The sequence below is a fragment of the Mobula hypostoma genome, chromosome 16 (genome assembly GCF_963921235.1).
Source record: "Mobula hypostoma chromosome 16, sMobHyp1.1, whole genome shotgun sequence".
In the NCBI taxonomy this organism is placed as follows: domain Eukaryota; kingdom Metazoa; phylum Chordata; class Chondrichthyes; order Myliobatiformes; family Myliobatidae; genus Mobula; species Mobula hypostoma.
Window position 1 is genome coordinate 35,821,865 of NC_086112.1, and position 21,667 is coordinate 35,843,531.

Here is a 21,667-nt window from a genome sequence, read left to right on the forward strand (position 1 = left end):
GGCTGATTGGCCTGCTTCTGCTCCTATACCTTATGGTCTTATGGTCTCGAACTGTATGTAAGATTCAAATTGTGGCATAACTTGTGTTTTCATGGTTCTAGCAAAATCCTTCTTTAATATTTTAAGCTTCAGATATCTTTTTTTAATTTAAGCTTCAGCTAAAGAAAGAAAATAGTCTGTATGTCACTGCATCAGTTTTATGCGTTTAGTGTTCAAGGTCAATAGACTTGGTCCTTTAATTCCTTTCCAGATTCCCACCACGTATTGTATATTAGCTTGTCTTGTTTTCCCTTTTCAGGTTCAAAACTCATGTATCCCACTCAATTGCCAACCTGACTAATTCTTTGATACTTGTTCCTCACACATGGCAACCTACGATTTATCTGAGCAACAGAAGCTACGACTATTTACTCAATTCAATGATATCCATAAATAGATATAATAAATCAACAAAGCTGTTTATGAAAGGTCTGCTTTGTAGATAAAAATGTAACTGTGGAAATAACTATTTCTATATTGAATAATAACATTTCCAACTGAACTAAGACTGCTGCAGTTTTCCTCTTTGCATTTCCTAGCTTCAGAGCACTAGTGCAGAGCCCCTCCAGTTCTAAGTGGAAGGGAGAGGCAATGTCTTAAGCATCAATCAGACTTCATTGTAAAGGAGCATAATAAGGTTGGAGTTAGATTTGGAAATTCAAGAGGTTTCAAGAATGAGAATCTATAGAAACTGATGTTATTGTACTGGGACAATGGGCATTTCTCAATGAGGATAAACACAAAGATTGTGAGTAGAGATGAATTATGATGCAGTAACTGTGAGGGATTTGGTTAGTGAACTGAAAATACCTTTTATAAATGGGATCATAAGATCTACCTATTATGCTGGTTGCCTTATTCCTGGATCATGGGTATTCAAACCTGTTTGAACAGATATTAGAGAAGGAAAAAAAGGATAAATTGATTGTAGTCATTGCTGTCATCAGCAACAAAATAAGGAACTGTTAAAAGTCCTGTTTAAAAATTTGCAGGATTATTTTCTTAAAAATTTTCTTGATAACTTAAATCTTGTGAGTCAATAACCCAGATCTCACAGCCTAATTCCAGCAGTGCCTAGACCCAATGTTAAATCTGAAGCATTAAATATTTCTTTTTGCTCTGTTGCTCTACTTCATATGGAGTTAGAGAACAAAGCCCAGTCTTCTTGAAACTTTCCATACTGCACTTGATCTCAATGAAAACTGTAGAACAGTAATAATCAGACTAAACTTTTAAGACAGTATGTCAGCTGTTATTTCTGTAATAAAATGAGAAATGTTACTATACTGGTGTATGTAAGCAACTTGTATATCCTTATACGTGATTAATCTCGGTCAACTTCTGGTCAAGATGGCGCCTGCGTACAATGCTCCCATGATCAACGTCGTCTGGATAGACCATGAAACCATATATTTCACTTCTTTTATGTCTTTTTTCATTTGTTTTCTATCCATCTTGAATGGGATTCTGGAAACATTGGAGCCTGTGGTTTGCAGTTTGGAAGTCGATTGGATGTTTCAGTTCTCTGAGAGGATTCCGGGAGACAGAGGCAGCATGTGCAAACTTCATAGCGGGAAGGCTGCAGGCCGGGGCATGAGCTGATGTTTGACTGCATTTTGCCGCTGAAAGGTTCCATTATTCACAAATTAAACAGACGAGGGAGAGTGAAACATTCAGGTGAATGCGGAAGGTGAGCGCTGGTTACCTGCCTTTTGATCGCTAGTGGGATTGGTCTGTTACCCAAGAGGGGAGAATGTCTTTTGATATCTGGTGCAATCGCTCTGCTGCCGGAGAGGGGAGACTGCCTCTTGATCGCTGGCGGGATCTCTCTGCTGCCGGAGAGGGGAGACTGCCTCTTGATCGCTGGTGGGATCTCTCTGCTGCCGAAGAGGGGAGACTGCCTCTTGATCGCTGGTGGGATCTCTCTGCTGCCAGAGAGGGGAGACTGCCTCTTGATCGCTGGTGGGATCTCTCTGCTGCCAGAGAGGGGAGACTGCCTCTTGATCGCTGGTGGGATCACTCTGCTGTTGGAGAGGGGAGAGTCTGCCATTGTGCCTGGACAATGTTAACAGGTTTTCTGCATTTTGGATATGGACTTGGACTTTTCTTCAGTCTTTTAGTTTTTTATATTCTGTGTTTTTCACCCGATCTTTCTTGTTTTTTTTTGTGTGGAGAGGAGGGATTTGGGGTTGATGATTGTGCTTCCGTTCTTTTATTTCTCGGTTTTGTGGCTATCCGGAGAAGAATTTCATAGTTGTATACTTTGGTAATAAATGTATCTTTGAATCGGTGACTTATGCACTTCCAAGTCAGTGAAGCTCTGCAAGTTTGCTGGGGAAGTCGAAGGCCCAATGCCTGAGAATCCACCAGTCCACTGGAGGCTGGTGACCAAATACAGCCTGTCCTGAGGTTAAAGGATTGTGTATATGCATGGGTAGGTGGGTGGGAGAAGTGTTTTTTTTGCTGTTCTTCCTTTATCACTTGGTAGGCTCTGTTCTACTGTGCTCTGTGTTGCTCTGCTACATTTTATTGTATGCAAGCAATGTTAGCACCACAATGTGTGGCAGCAGTTGTAGGTTGCCCCCAGAACAGCCTTGGTTGTGTTGATTATTAACGCAAATGATGCTTCTCACTACATGCTTCGATGTACATGTGATAAATATATCTGAATCTGATCCAGATCTGAACACTAGGACATCAGCTGGAAAGCAGATTTCTTTGAAGAATCAAGTGCTCTCCTCTTATGGTTGTTCAGTCCCCTGCTCTGGGAACAAAACTGAACACTGTCAGGAAATACAGAGGAGGCTTGACCCAAAAGCAGAGCAGCGGAGATACTGCAGCAGTAAACGATCCTTTACGAATAAACTGCAAAATAACAAGCCACGAGGGCCCACAAAACAAAAGAGAACGAATACTGAACGCCACAGAAAACAAGGTTTCCGAAGGCAAGAAGCACCTGGTGGAAGATGGCTGATCCGATGAGTGAGCAAGGGCTGTGGATGAGTGACAGGTGATTCCTGCTGGTAGGGTGGAGACTGGGAGGTGTAACTCTGACATACATTGCCAAAAGAAAATATTAAATCAAATAGTGATTGTTCAGAGAAGCGTTGGGCCACAATTTCTTCGTGCTGTCAGTACAGGTAAAAGTGTAAAAGTAATAATTTGCTTTCTAGATTAAAAAAAAATCAATGATTAAAAGCAATAGTGAAACTGACACTTTCCAACACACAAAATAGTCTATTTGAATTGTTGTGGACTGCCTCTGAGAACCTAACTCGCAAGGCATGTGTCTCAACATACATCAAACTGACAGCCAGGTAAATAAATATTTGCAAAAAATAAGTTAGCTAAATTTAGTTTACCAAGTACAGAAAACTGATTTAGTGAACACTTCCGAGCATTTGATTATATTGATAATTATATAAGAGTGTGATTATATAAGAGTATTTGGTGGGACACTGTGCAAGACATTGGGTAGTTATATGGAGCTAGAAGAAATAGCAGATGCTGGAATCTGGAGATTGTGAACGTGGTTCTGGAACCATACAAATAGGAGTGTCAGACCTGTACAGGCAGACATCTTTCAGTCTCCATACAACTAAAAGGAATCACCTATCACTCGTTTCCAACATCACCTGCAACCTATGTAAACGCAACTCTCATCCACAGCCCTTGTTCACTTATCGAACCAGCCAGTCTCGACCAGTTGCTTCCAGTCTTTATTTACCTTGTTGCCTGTGAGTTTAGTATTTGTTCTAACTTGTTTGTGGCTACTTGTGGATTGTTTTTTTGCAGTTTATTATTAAGGTCATCATTACTGCTGAATTGTCTCTGCTGCTCTGCGTTTGGGTAAGTCTCCTTTGCATTTGCTGACGTAACGAGTGAACTCACAATTAGCCCAGCAGGGTTTACTTGCCGAAAGGAACTTGTCCATCGACATGAACAGATGATCCAGAAGCAGCAGGAAAACATCTGCTCACCACTCTTAACCAACTCTCCATCTTGATACAGGAATGCCGCACCAGACAACCTTCTCCCCTCAGAGTCCCAGATTCCAGTGCCTGAAGGCTTCCACGGATTCCCAGCCCGATCCCACAACTTCCTGTCCCAGTGTGTCTTATGTTTTTAGTTCCAGCTATCTCTGTACTTTATGCACCAAGCCAAGATTGCCTTCATGATCTCTCTCTTGAGTGGGTAAATTCTGTCCTGGGTCACCACCAATTGGGACAATAAGACCCCAATTTGCAACAGCTATGAGGATTTCACAGTTGAGATGTGCTGTGTTTTTGACCATCTGAGGAGCAGAAGGGAGGCAGCGTCAGGGCCTGCATCATGCACTGTGCTCAATGATGGATCAGACCATAGAATTCCAGACCTTTGCAGCAGACTGTGGCTAGAATATGGAAGTGTTTATGTCCCGTTACCATCATGGTCTCTTAGAGAGCTTGGAAGATGCACTGTCTCCCTGGGAGATACCCACTGACCTCAAAAGCTTCATCATTCTGACCCTCCATATTGACAAGAATCTTATGGAACAACCCTCCAGATCATCAGCCAGGTTCTGTTCCCAGAACCATTTCAGGTTGCAAGAACAAACTCAGCAAAGCCTCCAGACCCAAGGCAGCTAGGGAGAGCTCCCTTAATGCCCCAAAGAGCATGAGCCTACTGCGGAGCAACCGACCGCCAACGCATCAAATGCCCATTGTGACCAGGAAGCAGCGCTACCAGGTAGAGACAAGGGCATTCTATCTGGTAAATTCCCCATGGCCCTTCGTTCCAGCAACATAACCAGACTCACCCTCTCTGTCTTCCTCGACACTCCGAAGGGTCTACACATTCAGAGGCTCTGGTGGATTCCGGCACAGCAGGCTACTTTCTGAAGCGGACTCTTTGTGTGCAGTTTGGACTTACAACTGAGCCTATTTTTCACTCCTTCTGTATCACACCCATTGATGGATGCCACTTGGGTCTGGGTTGGTCGAAGTACACACAAGGCTTGTAAACATGAGCATCGGAGAGTACTGCAGGTTCATCCAATTCCTTCTGATCGACTCACCCACCACTCCTCTCATCTTGGGATCTCCTGGCTCTCCACTCACAACCCTCTCTTTGCCTGGTCATCTGGATCATGGCTGAGTTGGAGAGTCACCTGCTGGACCCTCTGCCTGTAACTGCAATTTACTTCACCCATAAATCCTTGGAGACAGAGGAAACATTCAACCCTCAATAAACTCCCACAGAAATTCCACATCTTCATTCAGAGGGAAACCAGTACCTTGCTGCCTCACAGACCACACTACTGAGCAATTAATCTCTTGCTAAGCACCGCCCATCTCTGCGATCTCCCCTCCTGAGACCCAAACCATGAATGACTACGTCGCTGATGCACTACAGCACAGCTTCATTTAACCATCCCATTCCCCAGCCGGTGAAGGATTCTTCTTTGTCAAAAAGGAAGACGAGGGCCTTTGTTCCTGCAATGACTCAAGAAAATTACCATTAAGAACCAGTACCCTCTCTCCTGGATGAGTGCATTCAAAACACTCTGCAGGGCCCAGATCTTCACTAAACTGGATGTACAGAGCACATACAACTTGATTTGTATCTGCCAGGGGAATGAGTGGAAGACGATGTTTATAACACCCACTGGCCACTGCAAATACTTGGTGATGCCTTTCAGATTTTTTAACAGTCCGGCTGTTTTCCGGGCCTTCATCAATGAGATCCTCAGAGACAGGCCACACGGGTATGTGTTTGTCTACTATGGCAACATCCTCATCTTCTCCAAGGACTCCCAAGACTACGTCTGTCATTTCAGTTCCATCTTGAGTGCCTCCTCAAAAACCAATCGTACCGCAAGTTAGAAAAATGCCAGTTCCACACCCCAGTCATTTTCTCCTTCAGTTATGCCCTTTCACTCAAAGTTATAACCATGGACACAGAGAAAGTGTGCACAGTTATTGAATGGCCCGACCACACTCCCTCAAACAGCTATATTGCTTCTTGAGCTTCTCCACCACCATTTCATCTAAAACTATAACCAAAAGTCTGCTCCTCTCACCGCCTTCACCAAGTCAACTATCATACAGGTAACCTGGTTTGCTTTCCAGGAGCTCAAAGACACTTCACCACATCTCCCATTCTCTGCTATCCAAACCCTTCTGGACCTCTGGAGGTGGAGATGAACACATCTGATGTGGGCGCTGGGGAGCTGCTCGCCATTAAATGGGCTTTGGAGGAATGATGACATTATCTAGTGGGAAACATTGAGCTCTTCTTGTTCTGGACTGACCTACCAGAGCCTCAGATCCATACAAATGACCAGCCATTCAACCCACATCAGGCTTGCTGGGCCTTCTTCTTTGAGCAATTCAACTTCACCATCTCCTACTGACTCATCTCCAAGACCACCAAGGGAGATGCTGTGTCATGACGGTTTGACCCAGCTGAAACAAAGATTGACCCTCAGTTGATCATTCCATCCTCCCAGATTCTCTCCCTGATCGTCTGGGACCCTGATCCAGATCTGACAGACCCTACAGTATGAGCCTGTTGTGGCCAACACCCCTGACAGCTGCATGTATCTGCCAGTGGATGTGCACTCTGAGCCACTCCACTGGGCCCACTCATCATCACTCTCTGGCCATCTAGGTGCATGACGGACTCTGGATTTTCTGCTACATCAGTTTTTGTGGCCCACCATGATTGCAGATGTATGCCAATCTTTCTCTGCCTGACCTCGATTCGCCCAGTCCAATCTCTTCAGCCAGTGGCTTTTGGGCTCCCGCGGCCCTTGCAGGTCGTTCAATGCCCATGGTCCCTCATCACCCTCGATTTCATCATGGGTTTTCCACCTTCTAATGGGGTCATGGTGATCACGACAGTGGTGGATCAGTTCTCCAAGGCAGCCCACAGCATTGTCCTTTAAATTTTCATCAGCCACTGAGACGGCGGATCTGGTTCTCCAACATGTAGTTCGCCTCCACAGCTTCCCTCAGGACATGGTGTCGGAGCAGGCCCACAATTCACCTCCTGCTTCTAGTGGGCCTTCTGCTCCCTCCTCCGCATCTCAGTGAGTTTTTCCTCTATCATCGGCAGAGCAACAGCAAGTGGATAAGTTTCTCAAATGCTTTTGATCTCTAACCCGTCCATATAGGAGAGGTCTCTGCTCTGTCCCACAATTTCCACACTTCCTCTGCCATGAATATACCACCCTCTGAAATTCTTCTTGGCTACCAACCCTTCCATTCTTCTCCTTGGAGGTCCCAGCGGTGGAGGTCCCATCCACCAGCTGCCAGAATGCTTGGACGAGGGTAAAGAGGGCCATCCTAGCTGGAATTAAATTACTTTGCCTGCTGTCTCAGGGCGGAGTGTGTCTGCATCTGCACTACACGCCTCCCCACCCCGGCAGTCCTTCTCTGCCACCTGACCCACAACCTCCCGCACCCCTCTACCCTTGCCATTCCCAACATCCTTTGCTCCCGCAAGATTTACAAGCTTGTTCTCCACTCCACATTAGCTTCAAGTGTGGGGCCTCCTTTCTGAACCACCTACAACCATTTGGTAGACATTTGGAATGCTGCAGACCAGCAAACCCGGCTCGCCACATCTGAACCATGTAAGTTGGGGCATGTGGCAGCAATTATGGATGGGGCATTCCATGAGGCAATGAGATTAAAAGATAGACAGGAAGGAACTACAGCATTAGAATTGGGTCATGTAACTGAATGTAGGGATCCAACGGAAAGGATAAATATAGTGATCATAATCATCATGCACTGGGAGGGAGATGGAGTGATCAAGAGGAAAGAATGGTATTACTGCTAATTCAGAAAGAAGAAAAGGGGCAGTCTTTAAAATTGCACACCGGAAAGGAAACTCTGCAAGTTTGCACACTGTGCAATCCTAAGAGCAATAATGAACAAAACAATATAGGGTGGAATGTTATGTTTTGTCCTAGTTATCTAACCAAAGATTCAATATATAAGGTACAGTGTACAGATCACAAACTAAAACCATATTAACTTTAACTTTCAATGTTCATTATTTAGTATGATAATGATGATTAAAATATTATTACCATTATGTGCCATGACTTATGATGTGGGCGATCATGGTCTCATGACCATGATCGTTCTTGTCAAATTTTTCTACAGAAGTGGTTTGCCATTTCCATCTTCTGGGCTGTGTCTTTACAAAACAGGTGACTCCAGCCATTAACAATACTCTTCAGAGACTGCCTGCCTGACGTCAGTGGTCGTGTAACCAGGACTTGTGATACACACCAACTGCTCATACGACCATCCACCACCTGTTTTCATGCCTTCACATGACCCCAGTTGGGGGGCTAAGTAGGGCTACACTTTGCCCAAGGGTGACCCACAGGCTAACAGAGGAAAAGAGTGCTTTATACCCACTTTGGTAGAGACATATCTCCACCCCACCATCCATGATTTACAATATAGTTCTGTGAAATACAGTAGCTCAGGCCTGGAAGATAAATGTATCGGGTTGTAAAATCAATAAGAGAAAGAGGGAAAATGATCAAAGGTAAAGAAAGGGCATTATGTCTCAAGATGAAAACACTTCAAAAATGAAGAAGGATATACTAAGGGTAAACCAACAGTGAAAACATTATGGGTAGAATTTTAAAGTATTTAAGGCTCTTGTAGGGGTGATACATTGGTGGGATCTATAAATGTAGGGCAACCATTTGGTAAAGGTAGAATGACTTTAATGGCAGATTTGAAGTGTCATATCAATTAGAATAATCAAAGTAGCCCATGTTTGAACTGTAGTTAATTTCTTAGAAGTATTCTGTGTGGTGTTTTGTGATTATATGTACCAGAACCAATAAGAGAGCAGATCATTATTGGATTTAATAATGAGTAATAAGCCAAATGTAGTTAACAGTCAAACAGTGCATGAACCTTATCTAATAGTACTCACAATATAAATGAGTTCATGCTGATTTTGAAAGGGAAAAGCTCAAAACAACTTCAATGATTCAGAGTTAGGGTAAAGCTGATTTTCACAAGATCAGACAGAAACTGGCAGTGGATCATTGTGAAAATGTTAATGTTAAAATGTCAGAAGTTCAGTGGGATTTATCTAGGAAAGTAGATGATGCAATGCAGATTATCACACAGTTGTTCTGACTGACATTAAAACCATAGCTGACTGAAGTAAGTGATGGCGTTAAAACTAGAATTGTGACTTACCGTGGTGAATGCGGACGTTATCTTGCTGAAGGTTACAAAGAACAACAAATATGAAAGGTAAAATCTACAAAAACATTTACAAATATATTATACAAGAGAAGTGTCCATTCCTTGCATAAAGATACCAGTAATATTACAAATGAAAATGAAAAAAAACTACAAACATGTTGAATAACGTTGGATAACAAAGATTTTACTTCCCGAATACTTTTGGGTGTATCTTATGGATTTTGGGCTGCTGATCATGAAAATCGCCATGAAATATCCCAACAACACACCTTTTTAAAACTTGCCTGAATTTGTAATTTCAGTTCATAATTCAAGTCAGAATAACTGATGCCAAGATTAAGGAAGGCATTTTTGTTGTTCCACAAATCAAACAGGACATCAATGACAGGCAATTCAAAGAACTTACAGAAAAAAATCGCATGGAAGGCATTCAAGGATGTTGTTGAAGTTTTTCTTGGCAACTACAGAGCATCAAACTTCATGCAGCTGGTTGACAACATGCTTCAAGCATACAAAGCATGAAGCGCAACATGTCACTTAAGATACTTTATCTACATTCCCATGTAGTCTTCTTCCCTGCAAATCTTGGCCCTGTCAATGACGAGCACGGTGAAAGGTTTCACCAGGACATTGCAGTCATGGAGAAACGGTATCAGGGCAACTGGAATCCATTAACGCTGGCTGATTATTGTTGGTCACTTAAGTGAGAAGCTTCAGACACTAAGTACAAACAAAAATCATCAACAAAAAAGTTTTAGCTTAGTTGAACTATTGCAAAGTGTCAGCACTGTTATGCAATTAAACACATTATATTCAAAAAAGTTAATTTCTTGTTTCTCCGAATTCCTATGTGATACAATTAACCTGAAGTTATATTTGTGTTCAGCTTCATGTGTTCTATTATAAATTAAAAAAAATCTGAGAAAGCAACAATTCTGAAAAAAAATTGCTGTCCAGTGTTTTACTTAAAATCAGCATTTGCAATAAAGGAGACTAAGGTGAAAACCAATTAAAATGAATAATGAATCATGGGCGGGGTCTGATCGGAATTAACAGAGGCAAGGTATGTAAGGGTGCTATTTGTGGGGAGTTTATATGTTCTAACTGTGACTCGGATTCTGCCGAGCGCTCTATTGTCCACCCACATCTCAAAGATGTACTGCTTGGGAAGTTGATTGAGTACAATCAAGCATACATCTCATGTAGATGGATTATAAGAAAATAAGAGGTGTTATTGGGCATTTGTGGGAGAATCGGGACAGAGAAATGGAGATGGGGGATGGATAGGAATGGGGAGGATGCTCTAAGTTTGATGGGCCAACTGACTTCCTTTAATGATGTAAGAAATTATGAATATAATATGGATGTTCAAATATTTTTTAATGATGTAAGTAGAATAAAAGCAGGCTTGTCTTGCCTGATGTCAATGTGCACTGGGATCAGATCAGCAGTCGATCTACTGAGAAGAATCTCGATTCGTCTGTCATTGTGGGCAAATGAAAGGTGGTGACAATTTTTTTCATGGCAGTCAAGAACTTTCATAATCGCTTTTAGTTGGTAAAATCAAGACCTCTTATGAGATCAGAGAAGGACATGTACAGTTATTTATGTTAACCCCTTCACTTTTCTTAAAGATGTAGCATGGTGAAAATCGCACACATTGTACAGCTTGATGGAAGGAACACAGATTGTGATTCAGAAGAGCTTGTTAGCTCCAAGGAGGAAATTGCAAAGATCTCTGTTGATGATTTTCTCCATGTTAGACAGCAAGAAGACTCCTCTGATGTTGCTGTAATCAGACCTAACTCTTTTTTTGGAGTTGGTTCTGATAACAGCATCTCGGAGCTTCCTTACCGTGCTTTCCTCTACCTTGATGAAGGTAAAGAGTTCATAAAGTTGTGCCTGAGATTTCCATAGTGTTCAATGTTTTGGCATGAATTTAGATTCTTTCGAGGCTTTCCTGCTTTGCAGCCATTGAAGGGCCTCTACAACCTCTTGCTGGGCTGAAGGTAGTAGCTAGCATGTGAAATAGAGTCATGGAGCCTTGCACCTGGAGTCTTGGTTGAGAAGATGTTCATCATACACTTTCCAGAAGTACTCACCTCCTGAGGATATCTGATGAGACCCAACGCAACACAAGAGCCTAACTTGCATTTGTCCTCACCAAACGAAGATTATATTAACCCTACTGGGGCAAGTTAATCAGATCTCTCCCTGCTTTATGGGTTCCAAATTACCTATAAACTACTTCTGAGATATTAGGATTGATGCAATGAAAACACCACCTTTTTAAAGTAGAATTTACCAACAAAGGATGGAAACCACCTTCTTTAGAATCCATTCCAAATTCTGACATTATTTTTATTTCAAGAACTCCATTTTCAACAGGAATAATTTTGACATTTTGACATTTTCAATATCGATCTTTTAAATAAATCGAAAATTTTCAAAAATTTCATGTGCACTTAAGCAAAATAGAGAGGCAAAATAGGAACTCAGAAATCAGCATGGCCTTTTGTGCTGCTATTCAATGAGGCAAATAGTCAGACTAGAACTAACGTATGCTTTATCGAAATCAGTCAGAACTTAACTCGCCATGATGACCGATACAATAGTATATCGAACGTTATATCGCATGGTACAAATAATTTGTGAAGATTAATGATAAGAAAGCAGCATTGTGCATCATGTCATCATTGTTTGTGAAAGTCCCACGAAGAATAAAAACATCAAGTTACAATATAGAACAGTGTTGACTTTATCTGTGGTTCTTCCCTCTATCAGTTTCAACATTGCATGCTTTATTAGGTTCTTACAAGTTCTTGCAGCTACATGAACAATTTCTGCAGCCAGTTCTGAAAGGGATATGTGCCAAGAATCAATCCATGTGCAGCTAGCTCTTAAACAGACACACTGCAAAACAAAGGCACTTTTTCTAGCCACAGGAAAGTGTTACAGGTAAATGAACGGAATAACATAATGTGAATGACTGCACTTTTGGAAGCTTGCAATGCAACTAATGCTCATTCCCACTGTGCCTGCTCAAGCACGGTGAAATAAAAGTTGATATATTAAAAAAAATCTTCTTCCTGCAGTTAGGAACTTGAATGACTTCCTTAATTCAGCTACTGTGAGATGTAGCAAGGATCGTGGAATGAACCAGCAGACTGGAATGGATCAGAGGATGGGAAGCTAAGAGTGACTGTGATCTTATTCACCACAGGAAAAGATTTGAATTTACCTGTGTCAGTTGTCAGTTCTGTATCTGAGGTCACAGTAAGTTATGGTTTGAGGATGAAGGCTGTTTTTTCATAATGCTTGGTTTCCAGGGCAATAGGCTAAATTCAGCAAATAAGAATTGTCATCTTTTTCAGATCAGTGAAGGTTGAAGACCATGCTGGGAGTGAAATTTCCATAATTTGGAGATTTTTACATCAGATGGCAGGGAGAATGCAAGTCCTGTCAAACAATGAGGAGGGAAGATTCCTGACAGGCACCAATACATGCAGAAAACTGGGCAATATTGCTTAGAGTTAGTAAGTTATGGGAATGCTATGTTGGCTCCATAGACATGATGACACTTGTAAGCTACCCACTCCACATCCTCAGACTGTGTTAGCTGTAAATACAAAACAATGCATTTCACAATATAATTGATTTTCAAGCACAGCTGAACTGTTAATTGGAATTGTGCTAAGGAATTTCTGGAAATAAAAAAAAGTCTTGTCTGATAGGACTGATTCTGAGGTTTTTAATAAACAACTATTCTAAATAATCTTTCACATCTGATAATTCTTTGCAATCAATTGTATACAAAATATGATATGATCTTGGGCACATTTCATGGGCATACTCAGAAAACATATTTTAAAAATTAAATCAATATCCAGATGGGAACTCTATTTTAAACAAGATTTAACTCAGAACCAGATTATATGGTAATATTCTCTAGTTAGGATAGTGAACATTTTAGTTAATAAATTCAGAATTTTACAGTAATATTTTCATGTTTTGTATTCAAAGTTGAATCAGGACTTTTTTTTATTTAAGTCTGAAAGGCACAATAAGAAGGAAAGCAAGTTAATCTCCAGGGAACAATACCTAGCAAATAAATTATTTAGCACCGTCTCAGTAGGCAAAGTACTGAAATGATTATTGGAACATATTAATGAGTAAATTAGAATGTATGACAATAAAAATTCAACCATGCACTGTTAGAATATTATCAAGGATACAAAGGCTTAAGAAGAAGCAAATTAATTTCAAATAAGTTTAAAATTCAGATGGTTATAAATACACTTGCTGATTTAGTAAATTGCTCATGGCATTGCCCCTAGACAGATAATGAACAATATATATAAGGTTCAGGCATTGTCCTATAATGGCTGTTAGGTGAAGTGGATAAACTGAATCGAGATAGTAACTGGAAAAGCATTTACCACCAGTCTTCGTACTTTTTTAGTGGCTGAAGTTCCCAAGGACTTAATAATCCAAGAAGTCAGCGTTAAAATATAGGATGGTTGTTAACTTGGAGGCACATGCTTTTGTTATAGGATTAAAGCTGCTCTGTTAAAATGGGGGAGGGGGAGCCAACTAAAATCAGGTTTGCCTATTCTGAATAAACCTATGCTTTTCAAAATGCAAATAAGTCCTGTCCCTAAGAATCATCTTCAGTCGTGTCCTTACCACTTATTTAATACTCAGTACCTGTAATTTGCTTACACTGTTGCCTGTATTAATTAAAGAACAGTGTTGTGAGACCTCACCTGTAGCTCAAGAGGATGCAATGATCACTGTCAAGGCTACAGCAATCTCTTTCAATAACCTTGTAATGTGGCTTTCTCCACAGTGAAGAAACTAAAAGAAGATTCAGAGTCTGCTTTATGGTGCATAAGCATTCAGTCCACAGGGATGTTCTGATGAGCTTTCAACATAAGCTTGAAGTACAGTAGGGAATTGTTGATTTCATTGCTGAATCTGGAAGGCTATAATGTTTATAGCCCATAAGGCTATATATTAAGGCTATATACAACATAAAGGCTATTGTTAGAGAACAATAATTTCCATCTAGAAATTTTGCTGTGTTGAGGTCTCCATATCAAATGTAACTATTTCAAATAAAATTTTATTCTTATGTTTGAATCAAACTGGCTAGTCTGTAGTAAGATTTCAATCTGAAATAAAAACGTTCTTGTTTTCTCCCTCCCCAGTCACTGTCTTTTTCTTTTAGTTTTACATTTCACCTGCAGCTTTGATTTACATAAAGCCTCTTTAACTTTCCCCTTGGTTTTATTTCTCTGCCTAACTGTCCTCATTATACAGTCTAACAGATGACTATGTCAACAGCAGTATGATCTCTGCAATCCTAGCCTCACTCTCTATCAGAGATATTCCTTTGTCCAGAAATTTTTTTCACTACCCCCATGGAGCTTAAATCTAACTTGTTCAGTCACTTTCCCGGTTCTGCTGAAGGGGTTTTATTCTGAAACTTTAACCCTGCTTTTCTTTCCACTGATGCTGCCTGGACCTGCTCAATGTTTCTGCTGTTATCTAGTAATTCAACTTGCCAAGCTTGTATCATTTTGACGACTTATTGTAATGTTCCCACCACATTCTTTCCTGGGTAAAATGCCCAGAAGTTACCAAGGTTGTGCAGACAAGTTCTGACACAGCCTTGGTACAAGTGAAGTACACTTCCTCTTCTTTGTACTCCAGACTTTGTCACATTAACTACATTTTACTTTTTGATTGCTTTGCTGCTGAAAGTTTACTTTTGCTTCAACTTCCCAAATATACTCGGTCCTTTGTAGTTTCTAATTTCTGTCCATTTAGCTCAGCATCAAAATGTGCTTGCCATGAAACCACATAGTGCTCTATTTCTTGTGGCTGTATTCAGTCATTTAATGTGTTTTTTTTCTCTTTCAAACTATTATGCACACTATAATACCTGTGTAACTTTAATTCTCTATACCATCCCACTATGTCATTTCATAGTCATAGTCATACTTTATTGATCCCGGGGGAAATTGGTTTTCGTTATTGTTGCACCATAAGTAATAAATAGTAATAGAACCATAAATAGTTCAATAGTAATATGTAAATTATGCCAGTAAATTATGAAATAAGTCCAGGATGAGCCTATTGGCTCAGGATGTCTGACCCTCCAAGGGAGGAGTTGTAAAGTTTGATGGCCACAGGCAGGAATGACTTCCTATGATGCTCTGTGTTGCATCTCGGTGGAATGAGTCTCTGGCTGAATGTACTCCTGTGCCCACCCAGTACATTATGTAGTGGATGGGAGACATTGACCAAGATGGCATGCAACTTAGACAGCATCCTCTTTTCAGACACCACCGTCAGAGAGTCCAGTTCCATCCCCACAACATCACTGGCCTTATGAATGATTTGCCTTTAACTATTGTTCCAAGATAGGGGAGCTGCAAGCAACACACATAAAAGTTGCTGGTGACCACAGTAGGCCAGGCAGCATCCCTAGGAAGAGGTACAGTCGATGTTTCGGGCCGAGACCCTTCATCAGGACTAACTGAAGGAAGAGCTAGTAAGACATTTGAAAGTGGGAGGGGGAGGGGGAGATCCAAAATGATAGGAGAAGACAGGAGGGGGAGGGATAGAGCCAAGAGCTGGACAGTTGATTGGCAAAAGGGATATGAGAGGATCATGGGACAGGAGGCCTAGGGAGAAAGAAAGGGGGAGGGGGGAAAGCCTGTCCACAAACCTGCCTATCCACGTAGACCCATTGTCTCAGCTTGCTCCTGCCCAACCAAACTCATTTCTGTATACCTCAACACTGTTTTATACCCGCTTGTTCAATCCCTTCCTACCTATGTTCGTGACACTTCTCACGCTCTGAAACTTTTCGATGATTTTAAGTTCCCTGGCCCCCACCGCTTTATTTTCACCATGGATGTCCAGTCCTTATATACTTCCATCCCCCATCAGGAAGGTCTCAAAGCTCTTGCTGCTTTTTGGATTCCAGACCTAACCAGTTCCCCTCTACCACCACTCTGCTCCGTCCAGCGGAATTAGTCCTTACTCTTAATAATTTCTACTTTGGCTCCTCCCACTTCCTCCAAACTAAAGGTGTAGCCATGGGCACCCGTATGGGTACTAGCTATGCCTGCCTTTTTGTTGGCTTTGGGGAACAATCTATGTTCAAAACCTATTCTGGTATCTGTCCCCCACTTTTCCTTCGCTACATCGACGACTGCATTGGCGCTGCTTCCTGCACGCATGCTGAGCTCGTTGACTTCATTAACTTTGCCTCCAACTTTCAACCTGCCCTCAAGTTTACTTGGTCCATTTCCAACACTTCCCTCCCCTTTCTAGACCTTTCTGTCTCTGTCTCTGGAGACAGCTTATCCACTGATGTCTACTATAAGCCTACTGACTCTCACAGCTATCTGGACTATTCCTCTTCTCACCCTGTCTCTTGCAAAAATGCCATCCCCTTCTCGCAATTCCTCTGTCTCCACCGCATCTGCTCTCAGGATGAAGCTTTTCTTCCCAGGACAAAGGAGATGTCCTCCTTTTTTAAAGAAAGGGGCTTCCCTTCCTCCACCATCAACTCTGCTCTCAAGTGTATCTCCCCCATTTCACGCACATCTGCTCCCACTCCATCCTCCCGCCACCCCACTAGGAATAGGGTTCCCCTTGTCCTCACCTACCACCCCACCAGTCTCCGAGTCCAACGTATAATTCTCCGTAACTTCCGCCACGTCTAACGAGATCGCACCACTAAGCACATCTTTCCCTCCCCTGCCCTCTGCTTTCTGCAGGGATCGCTCCCTACGTGACTCACTTGTCCATTCGTCCCCCCATCCCTCCCCAATGATCTCCCTCCTGGCACTTACCCTTGCAAGCGCAACAAGTGTTACATGTGCCCTTACACTTCCTCTCTCACTACCATTCAGGGCCCCAAACAGTCCTTCCAGGTGAGGCGACACTTCACCTGTGAGTCAGCTGGGGTGATATACTGCATCCAGTGCTCCCGATGTGGCCTTCTATACATTGGCAAGACCAAAAGCAGACTGGGAAATCGTTTCACTGAACACCTATGCTCTGTCCACCAGAGAAAGCAGGATCTCCCAGTGGCCACACATTTCAATTCCATGTCCCATTCCCATTCTGATATGTCTATCCACGGCCTCCTCTACTGTAAAGATGAAGCCACACTCAGGTTGGAGGAACAACACCTTATATTCCGTCTGAGTAGCCTCCAACCTGATGACATGAACATTGACTTCTCAAACTTCTGCTAATGCCCCACCACCCCCTCGTACCCCATCCGTTATTTATTTATATACACACATTCTTTTTCTCTCTCTCCGTTTTCTCCCTCTGCCCCTTTCACTATACTCCTTGCCCATCCTCTGGGCTTTCCCCCCCCCCTTTTCTTTCTCCCTAGGCCTCCCGTCCCATGATCCTCTCATATCCCTTTTGCCAATCAACTGTCCAGCTCTTGGCTCCATCCCTCCCCCTCCTGTCTTCTCCTATCATTTTGGATCTCTCCCTCCCCCTCCCACTTTCAAATCTCTTACTAGCTCTTCTTTCAGTTAGTCCTGACGAAAGGTCTTGGCCCAAAATGCCGACTGTACCTCTTCCTAGGGATGCTGCCTGGCCTGCTGCGTTCACCAGCAACTTTTATGTGTGTTGCTTGAATTTCCAGCATCTGCAGACTTACTCATGTTAGGGGAACTGCAACTTGTTTTCTGACTTGTTATCCGGATTCAGCAGTGAAATCAACAATTCAGAATCATCAGCCTTGTAGCTCACATTTCGTACTTTTACAGTTCTAATACCTTTCTACTCTTCTGGTAATTTCAGATTTCATTTGTTTGCTGCTATTTTATCTCTGCCAGGCGCACATCTAGCTGATAACACTACCAGTTCTGTCAGGTTGTGTCTCCTGTCCTCCCCCATGTTACAGATCTTTTGTTTCTGCCTGTTTCCTCTCTGCCTCTTAGCATACTCTGTGGAACTTAAAACTTCTTAATTTCCATTTTGTTCTCAGTTCTGACACTGACTTGAAACTCCTATGGATACTAATGGGCCTGCTGAGCATTTAAAAATTTCAGTATCCGCAATAAGCACTTGCTGTAAATTTGTTGTTTCAAAGGAACAGCAACATGCTGCTGTTATTTCTGTTACTGCTTATTATACACTTCATTACATCAATCAGATCACAAAGTAATTCTTACGAAGGTAGTCGCAACAGAGTGACAAAAATGAGGAGTGATAAGAAATCACCTAGATGTTAAGATGTAGGTGGTCAGATTTTGGTCAGAAGTTGTCAAGAAAGAAAGCCAAAGATCAGTGAATCGCCACAATACATGTTCAGAAAAGCAGTTCATACTTTATTTTCTGTTTTTCCTTTTTATGGAGTTGAGTTTTATTGTGTGATAGAAGTTGCACCTTCAAAGACTGTTGCTCCGTATTTTCATGTTACCTATACATTATGTATGTTGTTCTACTATAGTGTTCCTTGTCTCCTTACTGAGAACTGAAGAACTGCTTATAAAGACACATGCTAAAGACATAAAAGAATTTTGTTTTGCAACTCTCTCCACTCTATCAATGGAAGCCGTACTTAGATATAGAATTGTTTTCTAAGCCAATATCAATGCTACAAGGGAAGGGGATGGAATTCAAATCAATTATGTAAAATAATTACATCACAAAGATTTCATCAATAACGACATTCTTCCTGCTTGTACACAGATAATAAACCTGGAAATTTATATTAAATTGGTTTATTATTATCATACCCATAAAGATACAGTGAAAAACTTTGTTTTGTGTGCCAACTAGAAGAGGGCATTGCATCATATCAATACAAGGGAAAGCAATAACAGAATTCAGAATCAAGTGTTATATTGACAGAGAAAATCTAAAGCAAGCAGATGATAAGCTGCAATGCCACAATGAGGTAGATTATAAGGTCAAGATTTATGTCTTATCCATTTAGGGGACAATCCAATAGTCTTATTCAACAGACTTACCCCCACGATCAATGATAGAAGCTGTCCTTAAGCTTGGAGGTACATACTTTTAAAGATTTTCTATCTTCTATCTGATTTGAAAAGGGTGAAGGGAGAATACCCAGGGTTGACAGGGGCTTTGATTATGTTATCTGCTTTACTGAAGCAACAAGAAGTACAGATAGAGTCCATAGAGGGAAAGATGGTTTCTGTGATATGCCGAGCAGTGTCCACAACTCTCTGCAGTTCCTGGCCATCTCAGGCAGAGCAGTAGCCACATCAACCCATGATGCATCCAGATGCTTTCTGTATTTTTTTTATATATCAAAGTAAACTTTATTCATAATAAAAAAAATTACAAGAATAAACAATGTAGTGCCTTTTCATTCTTTACATTCACAGGGAATGCTTTCAGTATTGTTCTATTACAATCCCACACATCAATAGCACTCTTGCCACTTATGTGGGCCCCTGGGGTGGTACACTACTACAATAATTGCAGAGCTTCCTCGCTCAACCTGACCCCTCTCTCTCCAGCAGGAAAAGAATCCTATACTGTGGTCCTCCCCTACTGAGCCATTGCAGAGGCTGCAACAGGCTTCAGTGCATCTCTTGGCACCTACTTCTGCACCCTGGAGTGCTATGCCAGTCAGCAGCATGCTTCCATGGGCATCTCAATGTGCTGGCAGGCCAACTACTTCAAAGAAAACCAAAGCGTGCCTTTCACCGAGTTGCTGATCTACCAACAGCACTTGATGCTTGTCTCCATGTGTGTCCTTGGGAAAGCCCATAGATCAGAGAGCTCTTGGTCATGCAGGATGAACCACAACACATGCCCATGCATCTTTGTCCACACCTCTTCACGCGTTTTCTGCAGTGCACCTGTGAAAATTACAGAGGGTCATGGGAATGTGCCAAATTTCTTGAGCCTCCTGAGGAAGTAGAAGTGTTGGTGCACATTCTTGGCCATGGTGTCTACATGGTGTTAGACATGGACTGGTTACTGAAGATGTTGACTCCTAGGACCTTGAAGTTATCGACCATCTCAATCTTCCTTAAATAAAGAAATAAAGTACAGCTTTACAAATCAATTGAATTCTTTACTTGTAGTATTTCTATTACTTAATGAGTGAGATGGATATTGGTCACTGCTCAAAATTGCAAAATCGAAAGTGTGCTGATAATCAATTTGTTTCTCTTGTGTTTGCACACTGAATCAACTCTGACTGTTATAGATGTGGTCTTTTCATTCAGGCGATAAAATGAAAGCCTGCAATAGAATAATCGAAGTGATAATTCAGAATAAAACTGCAAAGGTCCTCTCCTCTTGTGATATATGAATTTATTTCTCTAGTCACATATTGCTGGATACGCTGCTATTGACAAATTCTTGCATTTAAAAAATATAATTTAGCTGCAATTATCTTATTCTTATTGATTGACAGAAAAGTTGTGAAGCTTTCACCCATGTTGTTGATATTCCAATGCTCCCATTCAACGTGATGTCTCCTTAACAACATCCAGCACTTCCTATTATCTATTCCTTGGAACATGCTAAAGAAAGAAACAAAAGCAATTCAATGAATTCAGCAGTTCTTATCATTGACAACAAAGAATCACTGGTGGTCTGGAATAATTAGGGTGCAATCAAATTTGCAGCTTCTTTATTAATATATTTTTGATAGTCATGTTTGTAAGTTGATCTTTTGAAACAATTAATTAAATGCAATCTATTTAATCTATCTCATTTTATTTTCTTTGAATATATAGCATTACTTCTGGTACTTAAGTATCAGAAATATCCATGACATTTTTTGACACTGTTTTGAGTCTAATTTGTTCATCACTGCAAAAATATTAGACAGCTAGCAAAGGCAACAATAAATAAAGCTGGGATGGAAATGCTTAAGGAAGTATAAGCATGGCAAAGTTATTTGTGAAAACCAGTTTAGCAATTTGATTTGAATGTAATGGTGTTGAGATAGCAATTGCCTAATAGAGAAGTGCTATGATGTTTTCAGCATTTGTTTGCCATGTCACATTGTGACTGCCATGCAACAATAATGTATTGTGGAAGCACAGGGCGCTTACTTAAGGTCCACCCATTCACGTCACTTCAAATCTGTCATCTCATGTGCAGCATTAAACATGGTCCAATAGTCCAGAACTGCCTGCAGGAATTGCCATTAAATCCTTAGAGCACATTCTCTGGGACCAATGATATGTAATTCCCAAAATGATAAAGTTAAAATAAATATATACTATACTTACCAGATATTTTATACAATTTCACCTTTTTTTGGAAGGCAAATAGCAATTGTGTATCAGATTATTCTTGGAAATGCTAAGGTTGTTGCTTTTTTAAAATCTACATCGGCCCTGATTTTCTGATTATTCTGT